Source organism: Trachypithecus francoisi, unplaced genomic scaffold (assembly GCF_009764315.1).
Source record: "Trachypithecus francoisi isolate TF-2019V2 unplaced genomic scaffold, Tfra_2.0 Lachesis_group0, whole genome shotgun sequence".
Classification (NCBI taxonomy): Eukaryota; Metazoa; Chordata; class Mammalia; order Primates; family Cercopithecidae; genus Trachypithecus; species Trachypithecus francoisi.
In genome coordinates this window covers 139,604,686-139,617,134 of record NW_022681453.1, presented here as the reverse complement: position 1 = coordinate 139,617,134, position 12,449 = coordinate 139,604,686, and the positions used below count along the sequence as shown (strand labels likewise).

The window sequence follows — 12,449 nt, the reverse complement described above, 5'->3', positions numbered from 1 at the left end:
TTTTCAGGGTGCCCTGATTTCATGTTGTTCAAACACCCATGTTTTACAATCAGATTTCATATTGTTCAAAGACATGTTTTACAAACAATTTGTACAGTTAAAGCAGTCCTGAGGCAACATACATCCTCAGCTTATGAAGATGACAGGATTAAGAGATTAATCCAGATTAGGAGACCTGAGGCATAAGAAATTATAAAAGTATTAATTTTGGGAACTAATAAATGTCCATGAAATCTTCACAATTTACATTCTTCTGCCGCAGCTTCAGCTGGTCCCTCCGCTTGGGGTCCCTGACTTCCCACAACAAACATTGAGATAACATAGTACTTGCAGTGGCAGGAATCAGAGCCCTTGCCTCTCTAGGGCTGGAGGAACAAAGAGAATAGGTCGAGATTAATACATTGAGAAGCTTGGAGGAGTGGTACTGAGCAGATGGAACCCAAAGCTCTGAGGCTAGTGTGTTACCTGGCTGTTGTCACTGAGCAGGACAGGGGGAAGGTGTGATAAGGCACATTCTAGGAATGAAGGGAAAACTACAGACTGAAACCAAATGCTGTTGTTGAGTGAAGAAGTTTCTGGGAGGACACTGACTAAAACAGCACACAGACAGGAAGAAACATGTTTCCCCTCCCTCCTCCAGTCCCCAGTGATGTCCCTATTGGCAGCATCTGATGTGGAAGCGAGGTACAGTTCCAGCCCCAGGAGGACATAAAATGGTGAATTTGGAGATAAGAGACAATAACGTAATAATAGGCACAATTGATTTTCCCTTACTTTTTAACCCAGATTTTGTTATCTTGGTTACCATGCCAATGCCTCCACAGGTTTCAGTACATCAAGACAGGATCATGATGGAATAAAATGAGGTCTGAACCTCTTTCTTCTATAGATCCTGAACTTCCTTTTGGAGAATATCATGAATTTAATTTTGTTTGTGTGATGGATAGCTGTATTGTGTTAAATGAAAGTGTTTGTGGTGGTTGATGATATCTATGTTTTGAAGTTAAGTAAGGAAGAAGAGTGTAATTAGGTGTTAAACAGCCAAGGGGTGGATTGTAGTGGACATTCAACATTCTTCTTGTCTATTAGCACTTTTACACACCCTTCTTTTGTTTGAGAATTTTCTACCTCCCCAAAATAGGAACCAGAAACTTTTCCCCAAGCCTCTTTTGCAGCTGGGCCATAGGCTTATGAAGCTGGCCCCACCAGTAATGTGTGCTGCAGTGTCAGTGTTCTCCTGGAGTGAGCTGGTCATATGATTTGGGCATGTTCCTACCTCCCTGGCTTTGAAGCCTGTTGCTCTGTCTTTAGGGAGATTGTATTATCTAATTATTTTTTCCGTAATAAACCCTTTTTCTCCTTAAGCCATCTAGGTTTCTCCTGTATATAACTAAGAGGCTTAACTGATGCATATGGTAAGAATACCCCGTTTATTTGATTACTCATATCTCTAAGTTTGAACTTTTTAAATTTTTGTGGCTATAGAGCAGATATATTTACGGAGTACATGAGATATTTTGATACAGGCATGCAATGTGTAATAATCACATCAGGGTAAATGGGGTATCCATTACCTCAAGCACTTATCCTTTGTGTTACAGTCCAATTATACTTTTTTAGTTATTTTAAAATACACAGTTAAGCTATTTTTGACTACAGCCATTCTGCTGTGCTTTCAAATATTAGGTCTTACTCTTCCTAATTACCTTTTGTACCCATTAACCAACCCCGTTTTCCACTCCCAACCTGCCACTACCCTTCCCAGCCTCTGGCAACCATCCTTCTATTCTCTATCTCTATGAATTCAATTGTTTTAATTTTTAGCTCCCACAAATAAGTGAGAACATGTAAAGTTTGTCTTTCTGTGCCTGGCTTATTTCACTTAACATAATGACCTCTGGTTCCATCTATGTTGTTGCAAATGACAAGATCTCATTCTTTTCATGGCTGAATAGTACTCTATTGTGTATATGTACCACATTTTCTTCATCCATTTGTTTGTTGATGTACGCTTAGGTTGCTTCCAAATCTTGGCTATTGTGAATAATGCTGCAATAAACATGAGAGTACAGATATACTGATTTCTTCAATATACTGATTTCCTTTCTTTTGAGTATATATCTAGGGGTAGGACTGTTGGATCATATGGTAGCACTATTTTTTAGGTTTTTGTTGCTGTTGTTGTTGTTGTTTTGAGACAGAGTCTCACGCTTGTCCCCCAGGCTGGGGTGCAGTGGTGCGATCTCGCCTCACTGCAACCTCTGCCTCCCAAGTTCAAGTGATTCTCCTGCCTCAACTTCCTGAGTAGCTGGGATTACAGGCGCCCACCACCATGCCCAGCTAATTTTTTGTATTTTTAGTAGAGTCGGGGTTTCAGTATGTTGGCCAGGCTGCTTTCGAACTCCTGACCTCGGGCGATCCACCCACCTCAGCCTCCCAAAGTGCTGGGATTACAGGAATCAGCCACCACGCCTAGCCTATTTTTGGTTTCTAGAGGAACCTCCAAATTGTTCTCCATAGTGATTGTACTAATTTACATTATCTGCAACAGTGTACAAGGGTTTTCTTTTCTCCACATCCCCGCCAGAGTTTGTTATTGCCTGACTTTTGGATAAAAGTCATTTTAATTGGGGTGAGATGATATTTCATTGTGGTTTTGATTTGCATTTCTCTGATGATCAATGATATTGAGTGCCTTTTAATATACCTGTTTGCCATTTGTATGTCTGCTTTTGAGAAATGTCTGTTCAGATCTTTTCCCCATTTTTAAAATGGATTATTAGATTTTTTCCTGTAGAGTGTATGAGCTCCCTGTATATTCTGGTTAACTCCTTGTCAGATGGGTAGTTTGAAAATCCACCCTGTAGACTGTCTCTTCACTTTGTTGATTGTTTCCTTTGCTTTGCCGAAGCTGTTTAACTTGTTGTGATGCCATTTTCCAGTTTTGCTTTGTTTGCATGTGTTTGTGAAGTATTACTCAAGAAATCTTTGCCCAGTCCAGTATCCTAGAGAGTTTCCTTCATGTTTTCTTGTAGGAGTTTCATAGTTTGAGGTCTTAGATTTAAGTTTTAAATCTATTTTGATTTTGTTTCTGTATATGGAGAGAGATAGGGGTCTGGTTTCATTTTTCTGCATATGGATATCTAATTTCCCAAGCACCATTTATCAAAGAGACTGCCCTTTCCCCAAGGTACATTCTCAGCATATTTGTTAAAAATGAACTCACTGTAGATGTATGGATTTGATTCTAGATTCTCTATTCTGTTTGGTTTATGTGTCTGATTTTATGCCAGTACCATGCTGTTTTGGCTACTATAGTGTAATTTGAAGTCAGGTAATGTGATTCCTCCAGTTTTGTTCTTAGAATAGGTTTGGCTATTCTGGGTCTTTTGTGGTTCCATATAAATTTTAGAATTGTTTTTCCTATTTCTGTGAAGAATGTCACTGGTATTTTGGTAGGAATTGCATTGAATCTGTAGATTGCTTCTGACAGTATGGACATTTTAACAATATTGACTCTTCCGATCTATGAACATGGAATATACTTCAATTTTTTGTGTCCTCTTCAATTACTTAAATCAGTGTTTTATAGTTTTTATTGTAGAAATCTTTCAATTATTTGGTTAAGTTAATTCCTAGGTGTCTTATTTTATTTGTGGCTATTGTAAATGGGATTACTTTCTCACTTTCTATTTCAGATTGTTCACTGTTGGCACAGAAAAATGCTACTGATTTTTGTATGTTAATTTTGTATCCTGAAACTTTCCTGAATTTGTTTATCAGTTCTAATAGTTTTTGGTGGCATCCTTAGGTGTTTCCAAATATAAAATCATATTATCTGCAAACAAGGATAATTTGACTTCTTGCTTTCCATTTATTTATTTCTTTCTCTTTTCGGATTGCTCTAGCTAGGACTTCCAGTACTATGTTGAATAACAGTGGTGACAGTGGGCATCCTTGTTGTGTTCCAGATCTAAGAGGAAAGGCTTTCAGTTTTCCCCCACTCAGCATAATACTAGCTGTGGGTCTGTCACATATGAGTTTTATTATGTTGAGCTACGTTCCTTCAATACCCGGGTTTTTGAGGGTTTTTATCATGAAGAAATGTTGAACTGTATCAAATGCTTTTGCAGCATCAATTGGAATGATCATATGATTTTTATTCTTCATTCTGTTGACATGATGTATCACATTAATTGATTTGCATATATTGAACCATCCTTGCATCCCAGGGATAAATCCCACTTGGTCATGATGAGTGATCTTTTCAACGTGTTGTTGAATCCAGTTTGCTACTATTTTCTTGAGGATTTTTGCATCAATATTCATCAGTGATATTGTTCTTGAAATTCCTCCTAAAGAATGTTTTTAAAATACAGGTGAGTGAGGGCATAATGGATGAAATAAGGCCCCACAAGAAGAGGGAGGGGCTGAGATTCATGTTATTGCTGGGGAAATGGGCCAGAATTAGGATGAAGAACCCAATCTCCTTTATAGCAGACAGGACAGAGAAAGCAACGAGTGAGCCCATAGCAAGCCTACAGGCTTGATTCCAGAAAGTTGGAAGAATTCCTGTGTGGTGCTTCTGCTTTCTTTAGGAAAGAGGGCAAATATCTTTTGAGAGTGAGAGAGAGAGCACAGAAAGCGAGGAATGAGGAAGTGCCTATAAAGAACAAGAGAGAGAGCTGACTGGAGAAACATAGGATCACCTGGCTTCATTGAAGGCCTGGATGAGGTGGGAGACTATAAATTTGGCACTCATGTTTGTGGCACTCAGACTTACTGTTTTCACTGGAAGCCAGCAGTCCTGGTTTGGTCTGGATAAAAGAAGGTGAACAGGTGAATGATCCAGAATTGAGTGCAACACTGGACCATAAAACTTAGGAACTAAAGTATTGAAATTATAGGGCACAATCTAGGCTGGATGGAAGGAAAAATAAGAAGACTGTAGGGATGGGCAGGGGGGACAGTTGATGGCAAATTAGAAAAGCAGAGGAGGCAGGGGACTAGATGTTTCTGTGAGGTCTAAGAACACATGGGGAATGTTCTGACTGAGAGATCCATGTGCCAAGAGTTTGTGGTGAAAGAGCGGGGTAGCTGATTTTTAAATTTCAGAAGTTGAGTGATTTCAGATGGTAAGTTCAAAGATATGGCTTTTGGAGAGCTCATCAGAAATGGAAGGGTGGTAAAGGCCAAAAGAGATGAGGAAATAGAGGAACGGGGAGCCCAGAGCCAAATGGGTCATCCTTCATGGGTGGCTGAAGTTGTCCAGGTGACAGAAAGACTTAAGATGGTGAAAAGGACAAAGAGTTCAGAGTTGACATGGTCAAAGAATTAAGGAACCTCCAAGAAGCTGGGGGAGGGAGGTTGAGGGTAGCAGTTGGGAAACATGAACTTCAATAGGGCAGGGGTTTTGAAAGAGGATAACGGAAGAGGAGCACGCCAAAGGCTGCAATAGCAAAGAGGACCAGAGCCCTTAGGAACATGTGGAGGGAGAGTCTATCCCGCAGCAGGGTTCTTAGGGACCAGCCAGGTTTGGTCAGACGTGAGGTAGAGGATTTTTGTTGGTGAAGGTCACAGACGTGAAGGAATCTCTTTACCTGGAACCGGGTACCAGGTAACAGGAAACAGCTGAAAGGGCACGGTTCTGAGGAACACAGGAGCCCAAAGGGCCCATTCCAAGGCATCACCTTCTTCCCATTCCTCTGTGCCATGAGGGTGATTTGCTGAAAGCAAAAATGACAAATTATTTTTAAAAAGCTTCCTCATTGCACTTTGGGAGGCCAAGGTGGGCAGATCATTTGAGGTCAGGAGTTCGAGACCAGCATGGCCACCATGGTGAAACCCCGTCTCTACTAAAAATAATACCAAAATTAGGCAGGTGTGGTGGCGTGCACCTGTAGTCCCAGCTACTCAGGAGGCTGAGGCAGGAGAATCACTTGAACCCAGGAGGCAGAGGTGGCAGTGAGCTGAGATCTCCACTGCACTCCAGCCTGGACAACAAAGCAAGATTCTGTCAAAAAACAAACAAATAAACAAACAAGTAAAAACTTCCTCATTTAGCAACTGAAAGTTTATTAGATCTAGTGAAAATGAGCTTTTTACCATAGAAATCCTCCTTAAAGGGTGGCCTATGGCTCATGCCAGTCCACAAACTATCCCTGATGAAATAAGAACAGAAACTGAGAGTAAATGGTTACTTTCCAAGCAATTTGCATTGCCACGTTGTCCAAATACATGCTGATGGTGTGGACTGTTTGAGTGTCATTGCACTCTAATGGTGAGTTTTGGGTGGCAGGCAGCAAACTGACCATGGGCAGGAGGACCACATTACAACCCATGAGATTTTAAGGTTAGTCGGTCAACCATAAGTCAAAAGCATATAAAAATCTGAGCAAATGTAAGCATTTCTTTTGTTTTCTTTTGTTTTCTTTTCTTTTCTTTTTTTTCTGAGACTGAGTCTCGCCCTGTTTCCCGGGCAGGAGTGCAGTGGCACGATCTCTGTTCACTGCAACCTCTGCCTCCTGGGTTCAAGCGATTCTCCTGCCTCAGCCTCCTGAGTAGCTAGGATTACAGGTGCCCGCCACCAGACCTGGCTAATTTTTGTATTTTTAGTAGAGACGGGGATTCGCCATTTTGGCCAGGCTGGTCTCGAACTCCCGACCTCAGGTCATCCGCCCACCTTGGCCTCCCAAAGTGCTGGGACTACAGACGTGAGCTACTGCGCCTGCCCAAGCATTTCTTTATTTTTCTAACCTGTTTACCATCAAGTTAATTCTAATCATGTTTTTAAAACTTTATAGTTTAATATTATTATCTAAGTTGGAGATATAAAATTCGTATTGTTCATTTGTTAGCCAGAATTTACAGATTGTAAAACAAAGCCTCATAGAAAAATTTTGGTCAAAAAATTACTTTAAATGTCTCATCTTCCTTTCCAACCAACATCTCTCTCTGAGGCTGGTTTCTCTATTGTGAGTGTTATTAAAAGAAAACACAAGCTTGTATGTTATCCCCTGCAAATAAAACTATTATTAATCTGAACTAGCGGAGATAAATTAAAAGAATCCAATCCTCATTTATCACATTAAAAACTTTAATATTGTATCAAGCAATGTTTGCTATAATTAAAAAAGAAAAGAAAAAATAAAACTTCAATATTGATATATATTCAAAGTGAGAGTATGTATGTAATATAAAAAAATTACTGCTTCACTCGTAACTTTTTGTTTAGTTATAACTGCAGAATGACAGACATTGAGTATAATCATGAATCTCTGTATTAAATGCTCTATATACACTTTCAATGAATAATATGTACTATCCTCATAATTCTTTTTTATATTTCCCCGTTTGTTCTCATATTTTTAAAAGATAATTTTTTTTTTTTTTTTTTTTTGAGACAGAGTTTCGCTCTTGTTGCCCAGACTGGAGCACAATGGTGCAATCTCAGCTCACTGCAACATCTGCCTCCCAGGTTCAAGTGATTCTCCTGCCTCAGCCTTCCAAGTAGCTGAGATTACAGACATGTGCCACCAGGCTCAGCTAATTTTGTATTTTTAGTAGAGACGAGGTTTCACTATGTTGGTCAGGCTGGTCTCAAACTCCTGACCTTAGGTGATCCACCAGCCTCAGCCTCCCAAAAGTGCTGGGATTACAGGTGTGAGCCACCACGCCCGGCCTTGAAAGGTAATTTAATGTCTGTTGAAACTAATATTTTAAAAATTTGGCTTGCATTTTATACTATTTTGTATTGTATTTTATTTTTCCTGAAATTCTTTATTATTGTATTTTTAAAAATATCGGCCCATGATGGACAAATGATACAAATTTTAAAAAACAACACACCGGTCTTTCACCACTAAGATTTGAGAAGTATGGTTCTGTGCGTCCATAAAGTCCCAGAGATGTGGCTGGCTATTTACACCAAATTAACTGCCATTCACCCCTGTGAACAGTCACTCTGGGTCAGGACTGAAGCCTTGAAAGGGGAGTGGCAGAGGGGGATCAGAGCCAGGACTACAGCTGGTGGGGTTGGGGGTGCTTACATACTGGATTCCTGAGCCACGCAACTCCACTTTCTTTGGTGGGTCACTTCCACAGTTTCTGCAGAACTCTGGAACAGCTAAACACACAGTACAATTTCTTCTCCAATCACAGGCTAGTGGCCCAAGGGTGGCAAAGGCCACCACTGGCTGGAAATCATGCAACCGGGAGAGTCGGGGCCCAAGGCTATTGCTCCTACTCTGGAAGTTAGTGTTACAGGGTGACTTAATAGAGGCCCCAGGGAAGACTATGAGTTTATGTAATTGAGGTGTGGGAGAACAACACATCAGTGTTCTGTTCTTTTTTTTCTGAAAAGACATACCTAAGCCTTTGCCAGTCACTTGAGAATCTCCTCTATCAATGGTCCCCACTGCTACCAGCTGCCTGGCCCTTGGAAACTCTGTGGATTCTGCCCTTCCCTGCTTTTAGGGGTCCCTGGGTTCCCCCTCTTACTTTTTTCCCCTGAATCTTGTCACATCGATGTACAGGCATTGCTGAGCCTCAGCGCTGCTGGTCCCCGAGGCTGCCGGTCTAAGCTAAAGGCCTGGATTTCTCTCACTGGTTTTCAATTCTTTGGGACTTCAGAGCAGGATCAGCCTGAACTTCGGGCATTTGGCATGGTGAATGACCAAGTACTGCCGAGCAAACATTTCCTTTAACCCTGGATTCAGTCATTGCGCTGTGACTTTACAGAACTTAGGAACTACAGGCTAAAGTAGTAAGGAGAAAAGGCTCTCATTTTCAGATGTTTTCAGAAAAAAAAAAAAGCAAAGAAAACATTTTCTAAAAAGAAGATGCATTAGAAAGGAGTGGGTTGATTTCACAAGGTGGGAAGCACTCTAACACAGAATAGGTTTTGTAAACTCTTTTTAAAAATGCCTTTCTACTTCCTGGGTGTGGCAGCATGATAGCCAAAGTGGCTTCCTCCTCATTCTATGATTAATTTCTTCACTTGCCCCCCAAGCCTGTGCACATGCTGTCCTCTTGTTCTGGAATGCCTTCCTCCAGTTCCCCTGGAGAACTGAGACCATGCTCATGCCTTCCCTCAAGTGGTTCCTGAGCCCCCAAGCAGAGGGACTCCCTCCACTGTCATGACCACTTCTGCTGCCCGCGCAGAGGGAGCCCCTCTCAAGGGCTGGGACTGTGTGGGTTCCTCTCTGGATCCACAGAGCAGCACGGAACTGAGTCGGACTGAGCGAGGACTCAGGACATCTTAAGAGAAAGAGCGGAACGGAGGAACCCAGGCTCAGGAGGGAAGACTCATCCACCTAAGGAGTCCTTGGGGATCTGGCATGGCACCTGTACCCGCCCCCACCCCCCTGCCAACCACAGCAGCCCCGAGAATCCACCAAAGCTCCAGAAGGGATGCCAGACTCCTGGCCCCAGGGAGGGGCTCTGGAATGTGAGGGGCCAGGCCTTCCTGGTCATTTCCTCTCAACTTGCACCCCCAGAAACAAGCACTCTATTTACAGTGAGGGTGTTGGGGGCTCCAGGAGGCAGAGTTGCCCTCCCTGAACTACTTTCCGGGGGAAAAGCAAACAAACCCATCTGATCTTGTGATTGGATTAGGGCAAGTCTTTTGCAGTCTCCAAGCGTCTTTTGCAGTCTCCAAGCGCCCTCTGCTGGCTACGGAAGAAGAAATCCTTTTAGGATATGATGTCTTCCAGCCATGAGTTCAGATGTACAAAAAATTTCATTTTTTTCTAAATCTCGACTTAATCCCTATTATAAGCTCTCAATCGACTCAGGCAATTCAGCATGACTTTCCTCCTCCACCAACTTCTCCCCAGGTGGCATCTAGGTTCTGGGTGCTGGCCCTGGCTAGAGCTGCGGGAGAGGCTGGTGTCCACTTCCCTTTGTCCTGTTGGCAAGGCTCTTCAGGACGTACCTGCCTCTCTGCTCCCAGGCAGTGTGTGGAATGTTTTCCACATCTGTCTGGGGCCAGGTACTTCAGGATCTCCTGGGACTTCTCCACTGAGACGCGTCTGCTGGCACTTGTACTTCCTCACTGCCCCATGTGGTCCCTGCCCTGTGATGGGGTGAGTTGCTGGGGAGGGGCTCTGGAACATCCTTACTTCCCCAGGACCCCTGCCAAATGAGCTCATCTGCCCTTGGAGTCCCAAACTCATCAGGGGCTTCTCCTATAACCTTGGATGTGGCCCAGACGAAAAGGAGAAAGGCTTCCACACCGGTAGAACGCTGGCATCCCTCTCCAACACCCATGGCCTGGGTGTTGGAATCTGCATGAAGTCTTTGTCCTTTGTGTTTGGCAAGCAGGAGTAGCAGAGGAGGAGTAAGCAGTGAAAAGAGAAACTATTTCACCAACTTGATGCTTTAAAATTTTTTAAATATTTTTTTTTTTTGTTTAAAGCGAGAGAGAAAAACTGGCTCCACAAGTTTCCTTCTAAATCTTTTGGTCTCACACCAAAACACATACTCAGCTTTGTCCTTCCTCATATTTGAAAACCAGGAATTTTATTATCTTTGTTTTCTGGTCTCACCAAATGCCTCTTTGACAACGTCTCCCTTAGGCCATGACGTCCTCTTTTGAACTTCCTGGGCTGGGAGAAGGGTTTAGGGTACACATGAAGAAATTTTGGCATAGAACAGGGAAGATGCAGCAAACCACCTTGAACATCCTCCCATCACACACGGGACAGAAGAATGCCTTCTAGGGTTTAGAAAACATCCATCAGTAGAGGGCTTCCCGCCGTTTGAAATTAACTCTTTTTGCTCCTACATCTTTTTATTATTTTTTAAGTTCATTCTTTACTTTTCCGAAAACACTTCAAAGTGACTTGCAGACACCAAGCCCCTTTATCTTAATCCTTTAGCTCCTAGGAAATAGGACATGCCCTTACATATCCACAGTGCAATTATCAAACTCAGTAAATTTCATGTTGATACAATTTTTAAAATACATGCTCTATATTCAGATTTCTGCTTGTCCCAACACTGTCTTTTATAGCATTTTTTTCCACTCCAGTATCCCATTCAGATCATGAATTACATTTGTTGCCTTGTCTCTTCATTCTCCTTTAATCCGGAACAGTTCCTCCATCTTTGCCATGATACTGACAATGTTTAAAGGGATAGGTACATTGTTTTACAACATGATAAATGTCCCTCAATTTGTCAACCACATGGTTCAGGTTTTGCGTTTGTGGCAGGAACAGCACAGCATGATGCGTGTCCCTCCCAGTACATCTCATAACAGGTGATGTTTTATAGCAGTTTGGGTAACATTACATTTTACGACTTGTTTAAAGTGGTGTACCAGAGTTATCCACTGCAAATCTATCTTCCCTCCTTTGTAAATTAATAAGCATTTTGTGGGAAGATACAGTGGGTATAAATATTCTGCTGCCTAACGAATTTTTACCCAATGGTTTTAACATCCATTGTTGTCTGAATTAGTTAGTATTGTGGTTTCAAAATGGTTGGTTTTTTGTTTGTTTTTTGAGACGGAGTTTTGCTCTTGTTCTGGAGTGCAATGGCACGATCTCAGCTCATCGCAACCTCTGCCTCCTAGGTTCAAGCAATTCCCCTGCCTCAGCCTGTGTACCTGGGATTACAGGCATGCGCCACCATGCCCGGCTAATTTTGTATTTTTAGTAGAGACAGGGTTTCTCCATGTTGGTCAGGCTGGTCTCGAACTCCCAACCTCAGGTGATCCACCCATCTCGGCCTCCCAAAGTGCTGGGATTACCAGCATGAGCCACTGCACCCAGCCAAATGGTTGTTTTTCTAATTCTATTGTCCCTTCTGTATTTGTCATTCACCTTCATTCTACTGTAAGGAAGGCATAGAGGAATGCATTCTAGGATCCCCTTTCCATCCTTCCTCTGCTTGGAATGCCTCCCCCACTTGGCAAATCCTGGAAACCCAGATACAGGGTCACCTTACCTCAAAGCTTTCCCTGCCCCTGCTGGGCAGTTAAGCCCACCCACTCTCTCTCTCCCTTCCCTTCGAGTAAGATGGGCTGTGGCTATCTGGCCTTCTTAGAGCCCTGAGACAAAGAGAGACTGGAAAGGAGAATTTGCCTCCCACAGCAGAACTCCCACCCAAACTCCACCTGGTCTAGTGCAGTGGGTCTCAAACTTTGGTGCACACCAGAATCATCTTGAAGGCTTGTTAAAACACAGATACCTAGGTCCTATACCCGGGGTTCTAATGCACTATCAAAAAATCTTACTGGCTTAACAACAAAGTTTATTTCTCCATCAGGTTACATGTCAAATAGGTTGGCAGGAAGCTCTGGTCCACATATCTGGGGACTCAGGATGATGGAGACTCCAGCACTTCAATACGTGACCTGAGGGTTTAACACACAGGAAGAGAGGAGCACAAAGTGATGCACTGATTTTTCTCTGTTTATTGCCCACTGGCCAGCCACTAATCAT

General features: G+C 42.5%; 1 long non-coding RNA gene across 1 annotated transcript; it reads right to left on the bottom strand.

The window, feature by feature from the left end:
- Nucleotides 1-229: 229 nt before the first annotated feature.
- On the bottom strand, nucleotides 230-5,730 carry LOC117083946. The gene is made up of 3 exons (XR_004437260.1): nucleotides 5,601-5,730; nucleotides 4,784-4,817; nucleotides 230-365 (listed from the first exon to the last, which is right to left on the bottom strand). It is a non-coding gene; the product is annotated as an uncharacterized LOC117083946 (long non-coding RNA).
- Nucleotides 5,731-12,449: the final 6,719 nt, after the last annotated feature.